This window comes from Chelon labrosus (genome assembly GCF_963514085.1).
Source record: "Chelon labrosus genome assembly, chromosome: 12".
Classification (NCBI taxonomy): domain Eukaryota; kingdom Metazoa; phylum Chordata; class Actinopteri; order Mugiliformes; family Mugilidae; genus Chelon; species Chelon labrosus.
In genome coordinates, this window is record NC_140345.1 from 18,492,228 (window position 1) to 18,516,559 (window position 24,332).

Consider the following 24,332-nt stretch of genomic DNA (forward strand, 5'->3'; position numbering starts at 1 on the left):
TGTAGCGGGCAGGCCGTCTGCCCCCCGACTTTTGTCCTGTGATCATTCCGCTCTGCAGGGACCTTGTGTGAGTGTAGGTATGTGTGATGAGAGATATAGAGCCCCGCAAGAATTATGAAAGGTTTTCATCTCTTTGGTAAACCCAGTTTATCATGCAAATGCTGCAAATCATTTTTGTTGACTTTTTACCGAACACATGGTCCACGAACAGCCCCGAGAAACTTCAAGATTACCCTCTATAGAAAGTTGAAAGAAGGCAGATGGCCCGAGCTTTATTTTTCTAGTGAACAATTTCCTCTCAATCTAAGGGGTTCTAATGGAAAAAAGCCTGAATTATAACATGTGTGAAAGTACAATTTACCCCTTCGTTTCTCACCCAGGCAGAACAACCCCGACGAACCGCACTGCAAAGAGAATTTGTCTTTTTATAACGCAAATTGATTCAGACATTTTTCCACCCTGTGGAAAGAAAAAAAAAAAAGCTAGGACTCTTTCCCTCTTCCAGCAAAGCTCAGAGTTGGCCACATCTGCTCGGCCCAACTTACCAGTGGCTAATGTTGCGTTGTTGACTTCAGGAACTGTTGAGACAGTGCGGTTTTAACAGTCAACAAATAGCCTCTTGGATGTTCCAAACATTAAGTCGCTGGAGTCGTGCCTCTCTTCTCTGAAACACAATTTTGAAGCGAAAGGCCTTGTTGTTGCCCGTTTCCAGGATGTTTTGAGTTCATTCAGTTTGTTTTTATTACAAAGGAAGTATAATTTACAGTATGACACATCTGTATGTATAATTGGATACACCGAAACTAACTGTTCCATACGGAGCCAAGAGCAGTTATCCAGACAGCTTCCACCTAATATAAACAAAATAATTAAAGACTTCTGAGCAAGACCAATAGTGTTAAACATTCAGTATTCATCACACAGAACGCTGACCACGCTGAACATCTTTATTTAGCCTGTTTGCTAACAGAACAGGAAGCGTAGCGGCAACTCGAGAGGAATGCCTTTGTTTTTGCAAGTGCTTCGTCTCCAGAGAATTGGAAAAATGTAAATTTGTACGAGAGGAGGCAACCTGAGAGGTTCATCCTGCAGGGAACATGAATGTTTGTACCATTCCCATGGGAATCCATCCAGTAGTTGTCGATGCCTCGTTGTGGCATCCCAGGAAAAGAGCAGCAGAAAAGCAGACTTATCTGAATTCATCCCCTGGTGACCATGAATATCACAACTAGATGTGTTTGAGATATTTCAGTCTTTATTAGCTGAGTCAAGGACGTGGGACTAGTGGGGCTGAAAAAAAAGAAATAAATATGTGGTGTTTAGTATGTTGCATAACTGAACAGATGGGTCAGTGTTTGTTTCTTGCTCCTGAAGTTGCGCTACTTATACGAGATCACATAATATATTTGTAAAGGACAGAAGACAAAGAAGACAGTGACATTTGCAAAAAATATAGCACCACTTATCAGTCTCAACTTTTCTCTGTTTGAGGTAGGTCACCCTTTTATTGTGGTAACCAACAAAAAGACAAAAAAATCTCTACGCCCAGAGCCTCTAAAACATGAACAAGTGTTGATTATTCGCACACAAGCAATCCATTTCATGTTTGAAAACCAGTCATATAAAAATACCCCGGACCCATAAAACAGCTGGATTCAAGGACTGGTGTTTTTATAATTAAAGCCAAAGCTTATTCCTCCTAATGACCAGGGTGCAGGCGTTTAGTGGGGACAGTACATGTGGGCTGCACACTGGGTAAATCCAAAGGATCTGCAGCGGCTTTAGTAAATAAACTAAAGATGAAATAAGAAAAACAACAACGGCAACAGCTTGGAGTTCAAAATGTGAAGGGAGGGAGGGTACGGTGTCTCAGAATTTGGCTTTCTGTGTGGCTTGATTTCATGGACCAAGTCAGGCAGTGTTTATTAGCGCTGAAGCTGCAGCCAAGAAAATGAAGGTTTAAAAAACTAAATAATAATAAAATGTTATACATTACCATTATGAAGCAATGAATTATTACCTCCCAATAATATCATATATGTTCTAATATACAATATATATGAGTATATATGACAACTTTTGTGAAAAATGAAAAATAACAGCTTTGTTTTGCTGCCATAGAAACGTTATTATTTTTATAGTCATTATTCTGCTAAATTCTGAAAAGGAATAATAATAAAAAAAAAAAAAACATCATTACATAAAATAATTGGAAAATCCAAAAGGACAGCATGAAATGATTTTTCCCTTGGAAATGTGAACCTCTATAATTATGGTGAAGTAAAACTGTGACGCTTCCAGAATTTAATTTAGTTTTAAATCATTCTTGGTTTGGACTCTTGTTAAGTACGCAGGAGATGATGTTTCTTGAGCCTTACTCAACGTGACCCTTGAGTAGATGGGGAAGTTTACCAACAGCATTTACCCAGAGTGAACTTGAGTGGAGCTGCGCGGCACACGTGTTTGACGTATGTGAAACACATGAGGCCTGTAAAACACGACTGATCCCGCATCTGACCAAAAGAGAGGGGCGACTGACTTCAGTGGCTGTTTATAGCCAGTGATAATGGCCTCCATATAAAAGCAACAGTAGGCTAATTATGCTAGTGAGCTTGTGACATAGGGCGGCTGTTTCGTTAAACACAGGGGCACGATGCAAAGTGCCGCCAAATCGCATTTTTTTTATTTGATATTGAATATATGTGCACATGTGTTCACTATTAATGTTTCTGAAGATACGTTTAGTGTACAGTACCTGCAGTTTCTTTGTCCCCATCGAATATATGTTCGTGAGAACTAAAAGGCGTACACTTTGGTTATGTTAAACTACAACCATGTGCAAAACATTGTGGTCATAGTTAGATATTGCAGTGTCTGTTGTAAAACTCATGTGTTGCACACATTTTGCATCCATGATTGTTTGGAACCATCTATATAAGCCACCACATATATATTTTATTTATGGTGGGGCTAAACGGTGCTACATACGGTCAACGGAAATGAATTCAAAAACTTTTGGTCAGAAATCTGCTCTTTGTGGCAGAGCAAAGAAAAACAAATTATGAATGGCAGCTGTGAAATCTAGTGTAAGCTTTGCTTTATTTCCCTGCAAACATTTGATTTGTGCTGCTCCATTAGATTTGTTAGTTTAAATAGATTGTGTCAAAAGTGTGTTTATTTCCAGTCCAGTTCACTTAAGACAAACATCAAGTAATAATAAAAAAAAATTAGACCCTGGCTTTGGTTTCTGTGATTGATGGGGATACAACAACATGCCACTGTCACAGGGTATTAGGCAAATCGTCTCTTCATTCACAGAATTCATGTCATGTGTTGTTGTACGAGAAAAGTGTTTGAATAGGGTTTGAAAGATTAATGATAGAAGTTATGTACTCAGAAGATAACTGATGGATTAATCAAATGAAAAAAAACAATTCTTGCATGTTCTATTAATCACACAATAGACAACAGAACAAAATCATGCAATTAATTGCAGTCATGCACGAGTATCACACCGATCTCAACCACCATCAGAGGAGGTTCAGGAGTCCCACCACTACGGTCAGTTGGTTTTGCATGTGTGGACACAGGGCCTCTGGGTTGGAGCCTGAAATGGTTTCTGCACAATCCCCAAATGACTAAACTCGGGATGAATGTTACTTTCATTACTTTGATTGAACCCTCACTTAAGTGTTTATGACTCCTTGGCATAGGTGATTCTTTCAATCAGTGGGTTCAATCAGCTTTATGTCCTCAGAAGAACTCTCATCCAGGTTGAAGTGCAATCTTCTCTGGACATGCAGCATGAGACTGGCCTGTCGGGAAGGGCTAATGCAGCACAGATTGGGGGACGCAGAGGGACTGTGATTGGATGCAAGTAATATGGGCAGGTTTGTTGTACTTGGATGATGCGTTTGGCAGGAGATATTCCCTTCCTTAATCGTGACTGAAGTGAGTTGGCTCCGATGGTTCGCACCAGGAAATACCACTTACCTTACTAAAAGCAGAAGAGTATGTGCGTTTAATCACGCATTCTGTAGATTCCTTTGGGAAATGTAATTAAACAGCCAGGGGATTTGGTCACAAGAGCACACATGGACACACACACACAGGATATGGTGACTCTCAGCCATCGCCATAGGAGATGACTCATTGTCATTTCAATGTGGAACTTACTGGAATATTCAAATTATCAACAGGTGGTACACACACAGAGAGAGACGTGTGTCTGTGTGTGAGCTGTGTGACCTCCTGAACCAAATCCTGGATGTGGTTTAGGAAGCACAGGCGGAAACACACATGGCTAGGCCTTAAAAGACACATCATAAATTTCACAATGCAAAAATACAGATATATATATATATTTATATATGTGACAGTACATGAAAAACTGCAGTAGTCGTGTTAACAGCAGCTCCATGAGTCTCAGAGGGATAATAGTCACTAACAAAACATAACTTCCTGTGCTTTCTGTCAAATGAGTCATTCCTTCTCTACAGCCTTTTCCACTTTATTCTCTAGTCCCACCCCTTAACCTTTAAGGCAGACCTACGTGAATAGTGTTTTGCTGCGTTACCATCTATCAGTGAGCAAAAACAAATTGCTGCACAAATAGTTGCCAGCGGTTGTGGCCTAGAGTGAATTTGGTTGATTCATGTGTTTGTTATAAGGTGTTAAATCAAAGTTATTAGGCTATAATCATTTTTTACAAGGCGAGGCTAGCGACTCAATTCCCGGGCTGCTGTCGTGTTGTGTATGTTTGGGAGATAAAAACATTTTCTCCATCTGCACTCTGGGCCAAGAAGAATTTATGGCCTCCATGGACTTTTTCCTTCGCCGTGGCTTCAAAGCAGCTTTACAGCAATCCTTGTGGAATTATTTATATCACGAAGAGGCACTACTTGACACCAGAAGTGGCAAATCAAACTCTGAGAAAAGGAAGCATGATCTAAAAATGCTGGATGTAGAGTGTTGTTTTAGCTGTGGAATACCTGCACGTTAGGCTGCTGACACTAATGTGATAAAAGTAGTTTTACTGCGTTTCTGTCTGTGCTGTTGACGCGACTCTGCTGTTTTCTTTTTTAATTCAGCCACAACATCTTAACTGGGTTTAGTCAAATACACAGCCAGGGGGAGTGAAACAGAAGTGAAAGACAACAGAAAGATGAGAAAGAAAGAAGGAATGCGAGCGGAGAACAAGAGGGTGATGGGAAGATGAAACTACATGTGTCTGCAAATAAATCAAACGCCCACAGTGTCCTTGTGTGCCAAATTGAGTAACGACAGCATGACGTAAGCCACACAGCAACTGTATGAAGTTTGGTTACCATGAAACAGCCAGTTTTAATCGACTTTTAGCAACTGCTGATCAGATCCCACAAAGTGCGACCCCGCTGGAGCAAAACCTGAGTAGAGACCAGCCGTAAAGTTGGGATCCGCTCTCAGCCTGCAGTGTTAAGTAGCTGTCTTCTAGCTAGTCAATCAGTGATATTTTAGTGCTGGTAGTTAAGTCCTGGAGATTTATGAGCGTGCAGAGAGGTGTTGCATGAGAATGGAAAAACATAGCCTTGCTGAACCCATCACAAAGCAGAGCATTGTGGATGAGACTGACAGGTTTGGGTCGAGCTTTACCTTTTTTTTTTCCCCCAAACCTATCTATTTACTGTCTCTCATTTACAGCTGTATCACGATGGCTCCGAAACAGAAATATTAGGCCATAAATTAGAATGAGAACACACACGGAGAACGATGCACACTCTTGGAAGAATTCCCGCTGTAGTAAATATGTCTGGAGTCGTAACGCGGCAACACATCCCAGTTGTGTTTTCGTCAGCAACAAGGGTAAACAAATACACAGCACCAAGTGGAGTTAGTGAATAACAGGTGCTAGGCTCCTTGGCAAAGCAACGCAAGGCATTTACTTAGCTTGAGCACCACTGTAGTGATGACATACAGGATGCATTAGCATGTGCTTAAGCGTGCACACACACACACACAAACCCAGGCAAAAATAGTTTTATGAAAGAACTGTAATGTGATTTTGCTTTTTTAAAATTTAAACGTGGATTTGCGTGCAGACTTATAGATGTCAAATGAATAATTTACATCAAAGATATGACAAACAGCAAACCTGGAGTCTGAAAATAACACCAATGAACCCTAGAGCGAAGTTCCTAGAACAGCCACTTGAGGCTGCATCTAGAACAGAGTCACCCCTCATGGACCCCTTTGTTAAACCTCATTTATAACCCAATGCAAAAACAGGTTTGACCGCTACAGCTAGTGTCCCCATTCACAACAACCCTTTTATATTATTTCAAGGCCTACAGTTGCATTACTAAGGACATTAAGGTTCATTTGAATGACAGCTTGTCTGCCTTGACATCACCCGCCCATCCCAGCTCATTCACAGTCCACCTCTTTGCTTGTTTTTGAATTAGCTGGGTGGTAGGTGGAGTCAGGCACTGCCAAGATGGCAACAACTGGACTACCACACTGAGCTTTATAATGGCACAAATCAAATGGGTTACATCGTGAAGGGTTAATCCATCTTTATTTCCAGTCAGTGCATAAAACAGACAGCATATTTCAGATCTACTGATGCCTTGTTGCTTGTTGCTCCACCTTTTTTTAATTTCCATTTCACAAAAGATGATCTAAGCATTTGAACACGTCCAACGAAGAGAATGGAAAATAGGAAAGTTATCTCCCAACACATACTGTATACCCTTACAGAAACACTAGCATGATGCAGTGATCATTAGCTTTCACGACTATAGTATTGCAGGTGCACAGATATATTCTCCAAGCACCTGCTGGTTGAGACTAATCCTCCAGCCTAGTTGGGACAAGTCTTAAGAATCAAAGCAGGACTCTTGTGATGACCCACAGACGGTCCATGCCAAGATAAACCGTCTCCTGGAATGTAAAGCGTAACCTCTGCGTGGAGGATGTGGGGCACTGACTGGATATGATTAGTTGCACAATAAAAGTGAAATTTTCAGTGGAACCACAGTGGGTAGGTGAGGCGATAGCATCTCCTCTAGAGTCACACTGAGCAAATTACACAGTGGCGAGGTGGCAGGGAACGTGAGAACAGTGACCTGTGGATGGAGGTCAGGGTGTTGAGACGTAGCAGCAACTGAAGGCTACAGTGAGAGTAGATGAGGATTACAGAAACACTAGCATTGGCGGTGATCATTAGCTTTGCTTGTCTACTCTAAAACATCCTGCTGATATTTGCATTTTTATGAAGACAAAATTATTTATTTTAACCATTTTCTAAACACGATCTCCTCTCCTAAAAGTATATGGCGTCGTAGATCTAAGCTGTCCATCATGTTCCTTGACACAATTTCTAAAACCTTTCTGTTTCTTTTCATGCAGAAATACTTAATAATTTTTTATTTTAAGTGTGTGAAGGCTGTTTCCATATAGCATGCTTCATGTATGTGATCAGTGTCTTTTTAAGTCGGCATCCCTGTGCCCTTGCACACGTGCGTGTGTTTGCATGTGTGTTCTTGTGTGTGTGTGGGGGTTTAAGTTTAATTGGTTTGGAATGAGATTGCCCTCGGGGTGCAGAAGGAATCTCCACCCTGAGGACTTATAAACACCTCAGCACGGGGCTGTGTGTGTGTGTGTCTGTGCGAGTGTGCCTGCACGTTGTGCTCTGTTTACACACCTTCACGGACACACTCCTTTTGCCCTGCACATGCCCCGAGAGAAACATGCATCACACACCACACACTCGCACACATAAAACACACACACACAGGCGCGCACATTTTATGAGCGATCTAGAAAAACAAATAAACAAACCCGCGAATCCCACCGAGCAACGCCACACACACACTCCGACGCAGGCATGCACTTTCTCACTGTTATCTGCCTCTGGATCTCTCTCTCACTCTCACGCTTATTTTTGCAGGATTGTCGAATAAGACACACGTAATTGAATAAAGACTGAACAAATATAGTATTCGGTGTTGTTGCATAATCAGTAATGGCGCTGTAAGGCACATGCAGACCAGTTGGACTTTTTCACCTCTCCCTGCCTTGTCAATGAAGATGCTGTGGCACTCTTTGCTAATCTCCCTCCCTTCATCTCTTCTCACCCTCCTTCTCCTCTCTCATCCAGCTCTCCGCTCCTCTTTCTCTCAGAGTCACGGCTCATTGGAAGACAAACATCCTGACCCTCTGCACACCCCCACCACTCCCCCAGGCCCATCTATAAACTATCCCTCCTTCTATTCCTCCCTCTTATCCCTTTCTCCCTCCCTACCAGCTTAGCTTGTAACCATATCCTACCTGCAGCGTATCTTTTACATGCATTCATCAACGTCAGCCATTTAGACGAGCTCTTAGACAGCAAGGAAAAACACAACATTAAATTAGTTTGAGAAAGACCGAGCGAGCGAGAGAGAGAGACAGTTGTGTGATGTGAAAAGGAGGTGTCCTGGAGAGAAGGCATGCACGGAATCAGCCGTCTGGCCCCCTTGCTGAGCCTGAGAGTCACTGATTCAGGACATCTCACTGTGAGTGTGACTGCGCTTTTTATTAACTGCTTCAGGACTCAAAAGTGGAACACAGAATGATTTAAAGAAGGTCGTGCAGGGACCGTACAACACCTTAGGACATCATGCATAAGCCAGGGAAGCAGCAGATGAGATACAGCGCTGTGAAATGCTGATAGTATATATAGGTTGGGTAATCCCCTTGGCACTTCTTATTTGCACAGAACCACAGGTCTCCATCTCGATGAAAAACTGTTGGTATTTTTTTTTTTTTTTTCGCAACCAGGACCAGCAGCCTCTTGAACCAGCTGACCCTTTTTGATTATTAGCATGCCCCGTGTCTGAACTGAACCAAGACAATTTTTTTGTTAAGTCAACGCTTCATTTTAATTCCCCACTAAACCCAACTTTGCTCAGTTTTACCACCTCTTCCTTCGTTTAAGTCGACTGAACGATTCAGTACTTTCAGATAAAACGGCAGAAACTCAAACTAAATGTGACAAAGCCTCCGAACCTCTGAATTAAATGGCGTACTGTTAGCAATGCTTGCATCTATGAGTTGCAATTAAAAGTTGCAAAGTGGACAGCCAATCGTCACCAGAAAAATGACAGTTGAAAACATCCAGTGCCTCCGTAGCTATGTAAGCGTGTTAACTATAGACTGTATAAAGATGGGCAGCAGAACTGCTCCTCTAAAGTGAAGCCAAAGCAAGTAGAGCTCCCCCTGGTGACTGGCTGCAGTACAGGTCATAAACTCCACCCCCTCCATGTTAGTGGAGGGGGTGGAGTTTATGACCAAGAAAATGCACGTCAAATCATTTTTTCCCCGGGAAAATAGCGTCAGTTTGGCCAATGCAAGGACGTGGTGACACATTGTCCATATTTATGCATTGTTTATGGTGTACTACACTAGTGTAACTACTGTATGTAAATAAAATCTCCCGGCTGGGACAAGACTTGTGGGCATGGTAACCGGTTGCAGAAAAGCTTCCCTTGCAACATATTCAAGATTGTGAAAAGGTCTTGTTTTAACTGTTTTAACTTTAACCACTATCTTTTCTAAACCTTACCAATTAGTTTAGCTGCCTTAAAGGGGAACTACTGTTTTTTTACAACCTGGACCTTATTTCGGGAGATAATTAGATCAGTGTATATCCATGTAGTGGGAGTGACTGGGGCACTGAAACGCGGCCTCTAAATAATGCATTATCTGCCGTGAAACTCGTTCATTTCACCAATATTTTGTTATCGTACACTAGTGCTATTCCCCGTTGAGTCCAGAGTTACCTGTTATCATTATCTTGCGTCTGTAGATTGACCTACAGACCCCAGAATCGGAGAAATATTCCCCAGAACCAGAAAAATATTCAGCCATGTTGCAAAAAAAATAAATAAATAGCACTCCCACTACATGGATATATGCAGATCAAAATATCTCCCGAAGGAATACAACTTACACAAAAGTTATTTGGGTGAGTAAACGACCGTATTTTATGACAAAAAAAAAAAAAAGGTCCAGGTTGTAAAAAACAGTAGTTCCCCTTTAACCTCTTCTAAAAGTGAATGAAAATTAAAGTAACAACCCCAAAAAGGGAATAACAAGTCAGCAATGACAAATGAATGGTTTAACATGGAACACAAAGTACTTATATATATAAACAGTGGTCAGACTGGGGACATGAGCCCCACTGTTCTGGTGAAAGTCTGGTGTTGGGTTAGTGCCACCATCCACCCTTCCCCCTCCTAAAGCTCACTTTGGTCCTCTTTATTCTACTCCTTATTCATGAATTTGTAAATATAAATGATGTAAGTGATTCTTTTTGGCGCTGATCTATTCTGTTATGTAAGTATGAAGACATGTCGATTTTTTATGTTTAACGTCCAGTTTATGCCACTCCACTCCTTGAATCCATTTGAGACAATGTGGCAGAGAAAGAAGAGACCTCCTTCCGTGAAAACATTTTTTAATAAAAATATTTTTAATATTAAGCATTAGTTTTGGTTTGGGAACGCTGAGGTTGATTTAGGTTACCGTTGGCAGACATGAGCAGTGAAGCCACCGTCACCAAACCACCATGTCTCTCTGCTTCCTGAATCAGATCCACATTTAGGAAACAGACCACATCAGCAGGAGTGATCCTCCATGCTGGCTGATGGGCTGATTCTCGCCTCGTAGAGAAATGACAATCAACGCGAAGGAGATAAGGCGGAGGAAATGCTCACTCAAGCTCTGTTTGGGTGCAGCCTAAAACAGCTCCTGAGTTTGTTTTCCAGCTATGTGGGTTTGAAATCGAAGCTGGACAGCGGAAAAAATATAAGTCCAGATAAGCAGAGCAGCATGGGGATGGTAGGAATCAGAGGGATATTAAATAGACTTTCGCGAAGAGGTAGGATGTCTGCGTGTTCTTTGTCTGGAGGGAGGTCTGTCTAAGAGAAAGTAATCCTGTCTGAATAGTTTTTCTCCTCTGTAATTAAAAGCAGTGATTTCCTTACCAACAGGATAATTGCTTAGGAATTAAATCAAACAAAATCTCTACTGATTTGTGCTGGATTTTGAATAAAACAAGCTCAATACTATTTCCTGTGCAGAAAAGAGATCCGACTTGGCTGCGGCGGAACCAAATAAAACCATAACCACTCCAAGTCTGTTAGTTGCTTGTTTACTCATTTGTTTGTGCTGACTGACTGTAAAATATGTATTTTACCAAAATTTTAGTGATTGCATACTAGTTTGTTGCAGTATTTTTTTTTTTATGACAGCAACTACTTGAGTGTTCAGACAAAACTAAATACACTGTTTGTTAAAAGTAACCCTCTTCCAAGATACTGCTGGAGGAGCTGGACAGACTGACGGGATCAAACGTCCCTTAGTGCAGCTTTGTTTTCCTGTGTGTCTCTCTCTGGCTGTTTGAAGTCAAAGCCCTTCATTGATGAGCAGAGTGCGTTGCAGAGCAAAGAGAAGTTCTCTGGAGTGATGTGTCACGCTTTCATCTTTTCCCCTCTTTCCATCATAGATACATAGGTTTCTCGTGACAGGAGAGCTCGAGACCTCCTGAGTCACTGAATGAAGCCAGTGTGGAAGTTGTGGGAATGTCTTTGAGGTCACGAGGAACAAAAAGAGGTTGACAGGAGGAATAAACTGGTGAGAGAGGAGGGTGCGTTCTAACAGCTTGCACTCAGTTCTTGCCTTAATACCGAACTGCATAAATCAAGGTTAAGGCCTTGTCACGGCACCAATTAAAATGCTCCAAAATCTGAGATAAATTCCAGTGCAATCACAATAATCAGTGCATTTTCTTTTGCAAAAAAGTTTAAACTTTGATGCGCACTGACCTGTGAATTCGGGGTTGTTGACTGCAGATTGTTTGTTGAACTGTGATGAAAAGGAAAGCTAGACAAAGTGGACGTTGAACTATATGTTACACTTAATAATATTTTTTACATATCCGGCTTCAAAGGCTGGTAAATAGTTGTTGTTTTTCTGATAGTTTGTCTTTTATTGGTGCAGCTCCGAGCTCGGGGAAGTTAGCTAGCAAATAAAATTCCTTTCCAATTTGAAATCAGTCTCAGTACATTTGTCTCAGTAATGAACTGAATATAATGGTGTTGTTCCTTCATTACCCGGCAACGGTGAACATGTCAACAACAGCGATCCAAACACACTGTATCGCCATGTGCCGGTTCCTGCGCCGCTTAAATTTTTGCACCTGCACAAAAGGAGACTTTCTAAGAAAAGTATTGTGAAACTCTCGCCGATGAAGCTTTATTTTTTATTTTCTTTCTCTCCCTGCAGAAGATAAAGGTCTGTGCCTCCATCCGCAGGAAGGAGCCAAAACACTGTTAATGCGCTTCCCATGTCAAAAGTAGAGTAAACAGTGAAAAAGACTGGAGGAAATGCGCGATGCCACATTGGTTAGAAAGAGCAGGAAAAAATAAAACATGAAACAAATACAAACGATACCAACAACACCACAAGCTAACCCCAAAAACAGGAATTTTCAACACAAGACAATAATAAGACGTTTTTTTTTCACGTCTTGATGACTATGGTCAGTGTGTAATTAAGGGAGAATGTGCTGCTGGCTGTAGTGTCTGTCAGCTACTGTTGGCAGCTGACATGTCTGGAAAAATTCTGATAACATCTGTATCCATGTGCTGTAAATGTGTGTCCCAGGGAATGATATTCATACACAAGATATATCTGCTGCAGTACTGAATAGTGGATGTCCCTTCATTCGTTTGTTTGTATTACTTGAGTGTCTTAATAGATTTTTTGCTGCTAACTAAACTGCTCAATGAATTCAAGAAGTCTTGCACGTCTAGGCGAACCTCCCAAGCACCCTCCGAAGTAGCAGCGAGCATCGTTGCATCAGCCCAGCGCATGCTTGACTGGTGATTTGGAGGACTCCCCTATGACTGATGGAAAGAGAGCACGTAGGAGGTGAGGGAGAAGGAGGAGGGGGTAAGAGGCATGCTTGGCCTTTTCTGCCTGTTTGTTTCCGTTCAGTGTTGAAAGACTATCCTTTCATCTCTCCTCATATACTGGTGTCTGTCGTCACGCAAAAGGAAGCAATAGCTGAGTTTTTATCTCGTGGAGATTTACAGCGAATTGCGCTGTTCCCGCGCCCGGGTGTTGAAGTGGTCTGACTGATAACACCTTCAGAGATCTCTGTCTGTGGCGAGATGTGTGGAGACTCGCGTACAGCGACTCAGGTCAGAGGCGGGACTGTAGCAAAAAACACAAAGTGCAGTGCATCAGATTGCAGATAATATTGTGCATAGCTGTGATACAAGCTTACACAAGCTTATACAAGCTTAGAAATGGACATTCAGTAGATGTTTCAGATTAAAGTCTGAACAAAGATCAACTACCGTTCTAATTCCAACGAGAGATGAGAGATTTTCGTAGATATTTCTCTCTATTAAAACGTGTTCATGACAGCCATCAGTTGGAATGAGCTCTGTGCCAAAAATTACCACAGTTTTGCATTTATTGTTATTTTCAGTTTCATTTGGTGGATTGCTCATTACAAATAATTTTTCATTGTCTGGAAATGTTTATTTTATGTTCAGTTTTCTATTTGTATTAGTGTCAACAGTTACAGAACAAAAAAAACTGTTTGCACATATGTGGACAGATACTAAAGACATCCCCCGGGTATTTTAATTTCAGTTTATTTCAGGTTTTTTTTTTTTTTTTAATCTGTATTTCAATTTCACACCTAGTTTTAGTTTTAATTTTTATTTTAACTGACTTGTCCACAGGTTTGCTTATTGAGAACCTGGCAAATTACACTCTTGTATCTATCGTTACCATGTAGACATAGACAGACTTTAGATTTCGCACTCAAGCCACACACAGTAAATAGTTTGTGGTTAATTCAAATCGATCGACAGTGAAGATAATCTTTACTTTAATTTTACGATTATTGCGTGTTGTGTAATTACTTATTCGCTGTCCAAGGTGCTGAATTATGCGTTAATAAGTCATGCTGTCATACACACTGAATGTCACTGACATGGTAAATTAATCACATAGCGTTTGCAGGAAGTCATTCTAATGGTCTACAATGCCTTGAGGCAGTAATGCCTGTTTCTTAGACATCAATTGTTGTCAACTGTTGTGACGTTAGACTCATATCCCATGGCATTAACTTGGCTCAAAATGAAAACCTGGTTTTACTTCTTAATGCCTAAAATACAATACAGTATCACAATGAACCTGTCTGGATAGACTCAGACAGCTACAAGTTCCTGCTGAAGTTTTATTTGAGAGACACTAAAAGAGGAATGCATGAATAAACCTTAGAAGGAGCTGTTTGTTTTCATTGTTTCTTAGGACCGATGTGTGCATAACTGCACGGCTCTTCACCCTGTAGACCCACAATTGGATGCATTGTTCTGGATGACTTTTCTTATCAGTTTTAAGGTTAGGCTAGTTTGTAGAGCAGGTTGTGGTCCAGCTCCGGAGAAATGTACACTAAGTGCAGTCACCATGAAAGCTTTGCACGTGGATGGTGGATGGGGAATCTGCTTCCAGGTGGAGATGCGATCTCTGGTGTGTGTGTATTTGTGTTTGACAGCTGTTTGAGTGTGTTAGTGTGCGTGCATTTGTGGATTCGAATGTTTGTGTAACAGTGGTGGGGGGAGGAGCGGGGCTGTCGGATCCCGAGACGTGGATAAACGCGTTAAGGTGTCAGAATCTGCATCACTGTGCACGTTGCTTACGTCTGTACATATTTAGACTCATTCATATTTTTTTCGTTGCAAGTATTGCTGTGTTTTGAAAAACCGGATGGAAGTTCAAACAGGCTACAGTGGTCCTTCTCTCACAGTATATGAATTTTCTTTCTCCTGAGAAGCAAGCACAAACTTACACCCTTTCGGTTGTCACATCAAGACAAGATTGCTTCCCTTAAGGCAGCTGAGAGAGTCCTTAACATGTATGGCCTATTAGAACTTGTGTAGAAGCTGAAAGAAGAGAGAGAAGAGGCGCAGAAGCAGATGGCAGTCCTTTGATATCTTCCCTTTTGGCGAGGCACAAAAATTTGAATACAGCCCGAGACAGAGAGGCGATAGAGACGCAGAAGTCTGCACCACTGTGGTTTGGTTAGCTTCAACTCTACAGAAGGCTTAACTAAATAAATAAATGCATGTACACATACAGGGCAGTAGATGCACTGAATGCTGCTTTCATAAGCAACACGGTATCCACATACATACAGACTCTACAGAAACTCAACCACACGCAGCTGAAAAAATACTTTAGCTTAATGAAATCAAAATGTTTTTTTTAAGATTGTATCAAAAAGGGATAATGATAATTGGGTATGGGGATATAATGACTGGCTTCAAACTTTTAGCGGTTAAACACCCAGCATGACCACTATGTTGATATGTAATCTATAAATGTAATAACCGTTCTGTTTGAGGAATGATCTTTTCAAGGTCTGGCCCGTTGCAGAACATAAAACAGAGACATTTGCTTAATTACAGAAAGTGTCAAAATGATTCACTGGCGATCTCTAATTTATTGTCACACTGGAGCAGTTAAATAGCTCTTTTAATGTGGGACCCACCAAAAGAAGACAAGTCTCCCCCGCCCGCTTTAAATCCCATCAAACACTTTAACAACTGAACAGTGGCATAGACAGCTTGTCTTCTTATGATATTTTATGATACTGAGTTTTGCCTGGAATGCGCATATGGACAAATTGAATTTCCAATAGTGTGAGAGTTGTAAAAGACATTTATCACATTCCTCTGTTTAAGGGTAGTCCTGCCCACAAGGTCCTCTGGCCATGTGTCAAAAATGTCAACACTCAGGCCTGTTCTCCAGAGATGCTGGCGTTTATGTAGGCTTAATATCGGATTGATCTGAAAAACAATGCCGCGCTCCTATGCCAGCCAGCCATCCAAACCCAGGTTAAAGATTTTTTTTCCCCCCTTTCTGTAAAATTGCAAGCAGGTGTTCGTCCCTGCTTTTCTCTCCTCCTGCTTACCCCCATAACCCCCCGCCCCTCCGCCTCCCCACCTCATGCATGTAAAAGTGTAACACTGGTTCACAGTGTACCAAAACCCGCATGCTTTGAACCGACTCTCAAAATCAAAGGTATCATTAGGATGTTGACCTGAGCATGCACAACCAGGAAATTAGATTAGGATCGCTCTCTTGCTCCCTCAATACCTCACCGCTTATTCTTAATTAGTCACATTCAAATCGCCGCAGTGGTATTATTTCTTAACTGAGCAAAGCAGACGAGGGGAGCTATGAGCAGAGTAGTGTGGAATTTGACGGCCAGCCAGAGTGGGCTTCAGTTCATTTGTGCTCCATGTGAGGGAAGCACTTCAGAGTGTTTATTTTGAAAAATGAAGTGGGAAAGGAGGATAATGAGGTTCTCGTTTTCCTGACTGCACGAGCATGTTCCGTTCTAATGTAATTCGACACACAGCGTTCATTTATTTTCCACATAAATACATTAACCGGTAGATGTAGGCGAATAAAAGCACTTTGATTGAGGGTTGAGGTGAATTTTCGAGGCGATGCAATGCAAGTTTGACTTAAGAGAAAATAACCGTGGCGATACGTTGCAGAAAATTACCGGTAAATGGCCATGAAGTGACTCAGTTATGAGTTCTGTCTATTTAAAGGTTCGCTGACACCATAAGCCACCCATTGCACAAGACCAAATAAGGCTCTTTGTGGGCCGTAGCTGTTTCCAAATTACCCTTGAGATCAATAAATTTGATACGCTCATGTAAAACAAAAAAAACATCTAAACTTTCACGAGCGTGTTGAAAGTACACCGTGTGTTCCCTGCATTATAAACAAAATGAGAAGTCATCAGGTGCCAGTACTCGAGGTTCTCTCTTGTTTTGTATATGAAGCGAAACGCTACTCACTTTAGATCGGAGCGCAGATAGGACCGAAATCAAACATCTTGCCGAGAATTTTTTTCAGGCCGCGTCTCGTCTCTCTGTCCCCTTTAACCTTTTGCTCCCTCCCCTTCCTGCCTGTCCCCGTGTTTCCCTTTTCCCTGCGACTGCACCCCCGAACTCAAACAGCACAGCGAGGAAATGGATGAAATGTTTCTGCTTTAAACTTGCTGCACTCCCTGCCCTGGAGAAACTCAGCAAACTCTCACCTTCTTGAATTCTCTCCTTTTTCTTCTCCACTCATCTCCCGCCTTCTCTCCTTCCCTCCCTCTAGTTCTCATTCTTCGTTCTTTGGATCTTGGCCTCCTCTCCTACCAAAAAGACTCAGGTTTTCTTGATGTATCTGGGGGAAAGCTCTTTAAAAGGTGCAGCCAAATCCCTTGGATATGAAGAAGGTTCTTGTGTCTTTTCACCCCTAGCAGGTTGCGATTGATGGGCCATGTAAGTAGTCTTGTTCTCTCCAGCTATTAAACACATCCATCAACCGTCCTCTCAATTATTAAGATGAGATAAACAGCAAGGGGGGGACTAAGTGCTGGATTGCATGGTTACTGCCACTGCTTCAAGTGATTAAATAGCATTTAAGAGGTTTGGGGTCTTCACTCGCCTCCTCCCTTAAACGTAGTTCTGACTGATACGACATTTCGCAGGAGAAGCCATCAGGATGTTTGTGTGTCTTAGCATCAAGCCCAAACGTCATCCTCTGCTGAAAAACTCACGTTGAGCTGAGCCTCACAGCTCAAACTCCTGATGAATTACCGAGCAGATTGAGTCTGCAGGAGGAATAATGTACTGCTCTGTCCGGCTCATTTCCTTTGAGTTAAATCATCCTTGTGAAGTATTCCCCTGCGCCCTTTGAGACTGTGAATCCCGTTTTAATGGGACGCTGAACTTGTAGTTAGGGTTGAACTTGCAGTCATTAAGTCGAAAATCAATATATAAATGAGTAGTTGGAGTTGTGTAGCAGCAGGCATGGCGCAGACACTTACAAATTGATGAAATTTTGAATAAAATAAGGATCATAGGAATTATCCATCTGAGTTTTTGAGAGCTGACCCAGACTTCAGATCGTATATTACATCTTATTATTTTTGGGTGGTGACAGACAAAGCTGATGTAGAGTGTTGGGAGTCTAACGAGCTAAAAGCCAGGACATCTTGACTTCAGCTGAACAACGTTTCTTTTGAGTGGAATAAATAAATGTTCCTGTGCCGAAGAAACTTTACGGCGGTACTAAATTTCCTAAAGTTTTCTTATACTTTGAAAAATGAGCAGCACAGTGGAACAAAAACTGTATCTTTATTTGCTGAAAGAGTTAATAGTACTTTAAAAAAAAAAAAAAACGGAGATGGCTGTGTTCACATATTTGTACCTGTAATAAATTAATAAACTACAACAAAAACAATGGCGCCGACCACAGTTTGTGTCCTTGCACTGTTTTTATTTAATGTTTTACTTATTTATTGTTGACTAGGTCTAGCTTTATGTGCAATTAAGTTTATGGCTAGACTCCGGTCTTTGTAAAAACAAGACCAGCTGCACATTACAACAACTGGCAGTGATGCAAGAAATTAGTGCTGGTGTTGTCATTTGTCAAGTGGGAAAGGGATGACATCATAATGAATGTTTTCCTGAACAGCAAATGCAAAATTAACCTAAGAAATCTGGAAAGGGAGAAATTATTATTTTTTGTCATGCACCGATCAAATGAACAAACCTTTTGCGTTGCTTTTGCTTGCAGACTGTGTTTGGAACGTCTGCTGTGGCTTCTTAAGTGTGCATATGCTCATATACAGTGCATATATATATACACACACATATACACACACACACACACACACCGCATTTACTGGGTGGTTTTCATTTGCTTCCTGCAGTCTGCTCACCATATATTGCACCGCAGCATTCCACCAGAACAATTTATGGATTTTATTAGATTTCTACGGATGTATGCTTTTAGTATTGTTGGAAGTGTGGCAATGTCCAGGCAGAGATTTGTGACACACACACGCACACACACACACACACACACATCGCATGCTGTATATATATCAGTCCCATCTGCTGTAGGGGGCTATCAAGGCCAGCAGCGGCTCAGTCTAATTGCAGTGCACTCCCCTTAGCTGCTCTGCATGGTAACCGTATCTACAGCTTCCACTGTCCGACCAGGAAATTCAGAGGGACAGGTCCCTTCCAAGTTTTGCCAGCAAGAATATGTGCTTTTTGGACACCCCCTTCAAAAATGCAAAACACACACACACACACACACACACACATATATATATCTTTGGTCTTCTGATTAGGACTGCCACGTGTTTGACAGCTTTCCTGCTGGCCGAAAGTGTTTTGGTTTGTTGCTGCTCTCATGTTTTGCAAGGGTCAATTTCCTAACCTAGTACAGTTTCTAAATTTTTTTTTCTTATCTCTGCTAAAGTAAGAAACATTTTCAGTTGTGACTCCTGTCTTGTGTTCATGTTAAAGGGGAATTACCGTTTTTTTTCCAACCTGGATCTTATTTCTGGGATTTCTGGGAGGTAACTCCAGACTCAACGGGGAATAGCACTAGCGTATCACAAAAAAATATTGGTGAAATGAACGAGTTTTGCGGCAGATAATGCGTTATTTAGAGGCTACGTTTCGGTACCCCAGTCACTCCCACTATATGGATATACGCGGCACTCCGGTGGATCTAAATATCTTCCGAACGACTCCAAATAACATCAAAGTCATATGAGTAAAGGATCGTATTTTATGCCAGAAATAAGGTTGTCCAGGTTGTAAAAAATTCCCCTTTAAGTGGCAGGATTTTTCTCAGTAGGCTGAACCCATTTGAATGCGTTTATGTATATATGAATATATACATGCGCGAGGCACACTTGGACTTCCGAATGGGAAAACTGCGACAGAAACACCTGTTTCATAAAATCTTCTCCCATGAAGTTCTCACAGCGACAGAGGCGGACATGAGAGAGCGTCTCCATGTGTTGCCGTTTATCCATTGGACATGGGTGAGTAGTTCACTTCATCATCACAACAAAAGCAGGATGTAAATCTCTGTTAGGCTGGCATGAAAGTCAAAAGGTTATTTCGGGTAACATATGTTGGATAGATGGGGGAACAGTCAGATGTATGCAGCGGACAAATGACAGCCTGATTCTGATCTTTAAAGACGTCCTGTGGAGAAGAACTGAAAGACATGGTGTTATTCTACACACAACGTTCACAGTCTCCGACTTACACTCATAAACGCTCCGACAGCATCAATTCGTCCTGTCCAGCATGCTAAGAATCCCAGTGTCATATCAAATAAGAGGCCACGCATGGCGTCGTTGTTGTTGAGTTGCTTGTTCAGAGCCAACTGGGCTATCACCCTGTAAAAACCACAATTACTGACACATGTAGAGATTTAAAGGCATTAACCTCAGTGTGTAGGCCTGAAAACCACTTCCTTTGTCAGAGCTTATGCCCCTCAGCTGCGGTCGTCCGGGATAGGTACATTCAGCATTGTATAGCTGTGAAGTTTTGCAACACTGATAATCTGGAACTTTTTACAGTAAATGGTCTTAGTCATTCATCTGTTTCTTCCTAAAGCTCGCTCCAAACTCTTTTTTTTTTTTTTTTTCCCACTCACGATAAGATGTAACCATTGCCAGGCAATGTCTGATTGCTGATAAGTGTAACAGAAAGAGTGAGAGAAGTTGGATTTCTAATCACTGAATGGTGCAACATTGGGACGGAGTGTTTAACTCGGTGGATAGAGGCAGTGTATAGCCCTCACTATGCGGGACATATTGTTCTCAGACTCCAACGCTTCCTCAAATGATAAACTTCTTCCCACTTTGTCAGTTTGCTTTTGTTTGACATAGCACTCGCAGCTCACTGTATGGCCAACCCCAGAGGTTTATATACAATAGGCTTGTAGGGGAATCGGAGTGGGTGGGGTTTTCTTTTTTAGAATAGGACCCATTTTGCCCACATCTTGCAGACATCAGCTGCTCCGAGGGCAGACTCAGGTTGTTCCCGTCAAAGTATGCGCCTCTGTTGGCTTTTTCCTTCTCCCAATCGGTCAAGTTAGTCATAGAAAGTTACACTGCCACAAAATTGATTACCAAGATCAATGGATTCCAGCGGAGGACCAAGAAGTGTAACCCAGCTGGACAACACAAAAAAGATGCAAAACGAGCAAGAAGCATAGACAGAACCGCAAGTTAATAAACAAGCATACTTTGTAAAATAAGAATTAACATCAGGTTGCTTTCACGGGACCACATGAAACATTTTTCCATAATACAGTGTAAATATCGGCCCTTTTCTGTTTTTATTGTGGTTCTGTATGGCATTCGTGTGAACCACAGGGTAATAATGACGCACTTTGTGTGTGAACTAAACATTAGCAGGTTTCTCCTTAAAATACTACATCAGCTCTGGAATGTGTTTAGCTGCATTTCCACCTTATGGCACTAGTGTCTCTAATCACTCCATCACGTTGGGCCATAATATGCAGCAGATACAAAAACCTCTTCCACCAGAGCACTGAGCCTTCTGCGCAGTGTCTTAGACGTTCCAGGGACAACACTCTTCAGCACATAGACCTCACATGTTGTATCTGGGATCTTTTGAAGCTACTCTCCCAGTTTGGGGCTCAAAGCGAGTGTAATATCCAGAATATTATTGCCACTTTTCTATTGCACTTTATAGTGTGCTGTATGTAATCCTACGTTCTGCACACTGGTTAAAACAACTGCTCTGCCACTTCACAATTTACACACTATTTGCACTACTACAGATCACAGTGTTTGCACTATTACTAATATTACAGAGTACTTTATTTGCATTACTGTCAATATTATATATCACTCTTGCACTGCTGAATTTGTACACTTTGTTATTTGCACTCTGCTGAAATGCCTGAACAGGCCCCGGGTTCGAATCCATGGGCCAACTGGGCCTTTCTCTTTGGAGTTTGCATGTTCTCCCTGTGTCTGTGTGGGTTTTTCTCCAGGAACTCTGGCTTCCTCCCACCGTCCAAAGACATGCTCATTAGATTAAATGGTGATTCTAAATTGGCCGTAGGTGTGAGTGTGAATGGTTGTCTGTCTCTCTGTGTTAGCCCTACGAAAGACTGGTGACCTGTCCAGGGTGTACCCTGCCTTTTGCCCGATGACAGCTGGGATAGGCTCCAGCAGACCCCGCGACCCTTCACTGGAATAAGCGGTTACAGAAGATGAATGAATGAATGAATGAAATGCCTGAACAACTATTTGTAATCACCATAACCAGTTCTATACAAAGCTAGTCCACTGCTCTATATTTTAATACTGTGCGACTGAGCCAATGCTTCAACATTTTGTTCTGTTTACACACTTTGTGTATCTGGATACCAATAAAGTCTAAATCTAAGTCTTTACCTTGCCAGACTGCTGAGGCCATTTTATAACAAATATAGTAATGCAACCTTGCAGAATGTGGACGTTTCTGGTCTACTACTGCTTTAGAGTGAACACAGCAAAGTCACAAAACAAACAATCACAAACAAATTAACCATATACTGTAAGTGGCTAAAATACTTGTAGCTGCCGACCCTGTCCACAGCATTTCGGTGCTCTGCTTCCATGCCAGCTCTCCTGTCTGCTTCTTCAAACTGCAAGTGCACCAACCGCCGTCTACTGTAAGTGGCCTACACTGTATATGAATAAGTGCCTCACACAACCCCACTTTAAAGAAACCACACAGTCCCTTTAACCGGGGGTAGATTTACCGAGAGCAGGAACAACTTTCATGGCTGCCTGCAAAATTCCTTCCAGCTACAAATGCGATGCGGCGTGGAGCAATTTTTTTTTAAATTGGGGGTTTTCGCGGGTGGCGTTCAAACCGTATGAGTTATTCTACTTATTTTATACATGATGTCAAACTGAATCAATCAGTCAAAGAAAATTACAGAGGATCATCATCATTACTGCCATGAAATGAAAGCGTGATTCCGACCATCAGGCCAGTGTTTAGACAGACATGGTTGGCATGAGTGACTGCAGGGAACTACCAGCAGATTACATATTTCTCAGTATATTTGAGACTCATTAAGCCCAGGAACAAAGAGACAAGTATGTGAGAATTGGTTGGTGAGACGGTCTAATTGGAGTTAAAAGGAAAAACTTTCAAATATGTTTTAGCCATAGCTTTAACACAGCAGTCTCCCGTTGATACTCTACCACTCTGCTATGTTTAACGTTGTGGGGAGAAAATCCTGGGGCTCTTCCTGCTTATGTAAATTTTCCATCTAATTTCTTTAAGAAATCTCATCAAGTTTGCCAAAATATTTGATCCTTTGTGTTTCACTTGGTCCATGAAATAACCGTTTTTCATTTCTTTCTTTCTTTCTTTCTTTCAATGTCTGCGAAACATATCTATACATGTCATCTCATTGACCAGCCTTGTTCTCTAAAACAAGCACCAACACCGCTTTTTGCCTTATCCTATCCATCACTGTCAACTCGATCACTTAAAAGAAAACATCAGTGTAATAAGGGTAATTGTGAATGATGTTGATGTGTTTCGGTCCCCGTTTGCCTTGACGGCTCTATTAAATGCCTCTCAAGGATCGTTATCATGAAACACAGAGGTAGGCAGGGAAAACAGTAAAACTTTATCTAATATGTTATTTCACCTTGAATGAGAAACATTTTTCTAGCATCTAATTTGGTGTATCTGGCTCCGCTCAGGGATAATTCAAGCAAACACAAATGGTTTCATTTCCTAACTTTTAAGATAAACAGCTCTTTGGTCTGGAAGGTCAGCCAAAATCCTCAAAACAATCTCCAGCTCTTTTTATTTTTTGTTGTTGTTGCTCTGGTTGAGACTTTTCGTCGTTTATGTGTATTGCCAGTGACTTCTTTCTGAGTTTGTTTAATACATTATGAGCACTTGCATTCCAATCAGTATCATTCAGGTCTCAGGAAAAGCAGAGCTGACCAGCTAAAACACATACCAGAGCAGATCCGTCGGATTTTATACCAGAGACGTTTCGTTTTTGACTGATACTGTGCATCGACGTAAGTAATGCATGCCATGCCAATACATGTGTAGCGTAGATGCGGCTTACACACGTCTAACAATGGACAGTATGTTCTTTTCTTTGCTACATGAGCATGTAGGTACAAAAGAAACTTGAAAAACACAGTATCATGGAAAACAATTGGAAGCAAGTTCATTTTTCCAAAAGCAATCAACACGATGGTAATCATTCATCTTGGTGTAGCAAAAATCAGCCTTATTTTTACACAGAATAACCACACTCTGAATGGTTTGGTTTATAAATACATCTCTCAGTACCCTGCAATTTGTCTGATTTCTGATAGCTTGCATATTTATATTTTGGTCTAAAAG